Consider the following 3,046-nt stretch of genomic DNA (forward strand, 5'->3'; position numbering starts at 1 on the left):
TCCGGGCCCACTTGGTGTGTGCTTGGGCTGAGTATTGAAGCTTTCACGTGTAGAGACTTTTTTTGAAGTTAAACGCCAGCTTTTGTGCCAGTTTGTGCGTTTAACTCCAGCTCTTATGCCAGTTCTGGCGTTTTGACGCCAGAATTTCTATGCTGACTTGGAACGCCGGCTTGGGCCATCAAATCTCAGGCAAAGTATGGACTATTATATATTGCTGAAAAGCCCAGAATGTCTACTTTCCAACGCAATTGAGAGCGTTCCAATTGGGCTTCTGTAGCTCCAGAAAATCCACTTCGAGTGCAGGGAGGTCAGAATCCAACAGCATCTACAGTCCTTTTTTAGCCTCTGAATCAGATTTTTGCTCAGGTCCCTCAATTTCAGTCAGAAAATACTTGAAATCATAGAAAAACACAAAAACTCATAGTAAAGTCCAGAAATGTGATTTTATTTAAAAACTAATAAAAACATAATAAAAACTAACTAAAATATACTAAAAACAATGCCAAAAAGCGTATAAATTATCCGCTCATCACAAATCAATTTAGCAGAAGCAATTATCGAAAATAATGGATCACAACTTACAAGTATCAATGCAAGTTTAGGTGTATTAGAATCATCCTGAGCATCTTTCGCGGAAGCAGTACAATGGCGCTTGGTGTGCCCAGTCCTCTTACACTGAGTACATCACCTTCTCTTCCCTTTTAGACCCCTCACATGCAGAGCACCCTTAGTTCACACAATGACTGGATCACGAACATCACCGTTTATCTTCACAGATTGAGTCCCATCTTTTAGTGATGACGCTGTGCGCAGCTCCTGACATAGTACTCGGATACCATGGAGCGCCTTCTGGAATAGATCTTGCTTCATCGCACCTACATACATCATCCACTGTGATGCAACTTGGAAGGCACCGTGCCTTAACAAAAAACTCTGTTCACTTACATCGTCAGATTTGTCTAAGTACTCATCGATTGACTTAGCCTCTTTTGCCCACCTCCTCATTATGAAACGGTTAGGAATAATGATAAACTCTAATTTTGTGGTTTATCTTGTACTTAATTTAGGGGATTTTATCATCTTTTTCTCACATTTATTCAACGAAATAGCATGGTTTTGTAATTCTCCCTTAAATTGTGCTTAAGTGTAAAAACATGCTTTTTAGGCCCTTAAATTGGTGATTTTAATTCACTTTAATTCCATTCGATGCCTTGATTGTTTGTTGAGTGATTTCAGTTTTAGAAGGCAAAGATTGGATTGAAGAAATGAAGGAAAAGCATGTAAAGTGGGAGAACTCATGAAGAAATGAAGGAACTACAAAGCTGTCAATCCTGACCGCTTCATACTAAATCAATCATAACTTGAGCTACAGAGGTCCAAATGAGGCGGTTCTAGTTGCATTGGAAAGATAACATCCGGGGCTTGAAACTAATATAAAATTTTTCATAGTTGCCTTGCACTTAGGGGACACACACGCGTGCATCACGCGCACGCGTCACAGGACCAGCGTGGACCATTTTGGGCAAAACGTGGCCAGCGATTTCTGAAGCATTTTGGGCCCAATCCAACTCATTTCTGATGCTATTGAACCCAAGGATTGAAGGAGAAATGAACCAAGTAACCATAGTTTATTTTTCATCATGTTTTCGGGTAGAATTCTAGAGAGAGAGGCTCTCTCCTCTCTCTAGATTTAGGACAAAAATTAGGGTGAAATTAGGTTAATCTCTCTCAAATTTATCTTTCAATTCTTATTTTGATTTCAATTCTCTTTATATTTTAGTGTTCTATTGTCTTAATCTTCTTAGTTTCTCTTGTTAATTTCTTATTTTGCTCTCTCTTATGTTGATGAACAATTGTTGGATCTTGATTTCTTTTAATGCAATTCTATGTTTCCATATCTCTTTTATGTTGATCTTGATTGTTATTATTGATTTCTTGCATATGTTAGTTGTGGGTTTCTTTAATTCTTGCATTTTGTGATGTTTACTTTTCTTGCACACTAGGTGTTTGACAAAATGTTTTCTCTAGTTTTTTAGTAGTTTTCCTTACTCTTGGCATAGGCTAAGGGAATTGAGTGATCTTGAATCATTGGGTCTCATTGAATTGGTGATTTGAGAACCCTTAGTGGTCAATTTGATAACCATTGACTCTAGCCTACTACTAAGTTAATTAGTAGCTAGGTTAGAACCTATGGATTGATGTTGATCAAGCCATTTGATATGCTTCAAGCATAGAAGTAGACTTAATGAGCTCGGTTCCTCATAATTGTCAATACATGGTTTGTAGACAAGGATGGTGATCTCAATTACATATGTCTAGCCAAGAGTTCTTTACCTTGCCTTTATTAATTCTTGATTTACTCTTCTTGTCATTTAAATTCTTGCCCTTTTATAAACCAAACCCCTTGTTCCTTCAGAGCCAATAATTGACCACTTCATAGCAATTCTTTGTGAGACGACCCGAGATTTCAATACTTCGTTTAATTATTATTGGGGTTTGTACTTGTGACAAAACCAAATTAAATTTGATATGAGAATTGTTTGTTGGTTTGGAGCTATGCTTACAACAAAGTTCTTATTTCTATAAGAGAAATTCTAGACCGACAATAATTCTTCTATCAAATTTATGGCGCCGTTGCCGGAGAATTGCAATCGTGTTATATTATTGGCTATTGTGAATATTGTGAATACGTTTGGTTTTTGCTTATTTGTTAGTTTTTGTTAGCTTTAGGACTTTGTTGCTTATTTTTGTTAGCTTTTGTTTTTATTTGCTATTATGAATTCTCACCCCTTTGGCTATGATTTTGGTTCAAACTATGTTGTAGGAGATGGAATTTACAATGATAACATGCATCAAAGATTTGGAGATCAAAGGTGGGAGGAGCCCCAAGCTTATGGACAACCTTCTTGGCAACAACCTCCTTCCGAATCAAGTTTGACAAGAGTGCTTGGGGATATCACTACTCTCCTCATGGAGATGCGCAAGGACCAAAAGGCATTTTATTCCATCCAAGCTGTTCAAGCGTGACCCCAACATGACTACTCTC

This window comes from Arachis ipaensis, chromosome B1 (genome assembly GCF_059453495.1).
Source record: "Arachis ipaensis isolate K30076 ecotype BB chromosome B1, ASM5945349v1, whole genome shotgun sequence".
Lineage (NCBI taxonomy): Eukaryota > Viridiplantae > Streptophyta > Magnoliopsida > Fabales > Fabaceae > Arachis > Arachis ipaensis.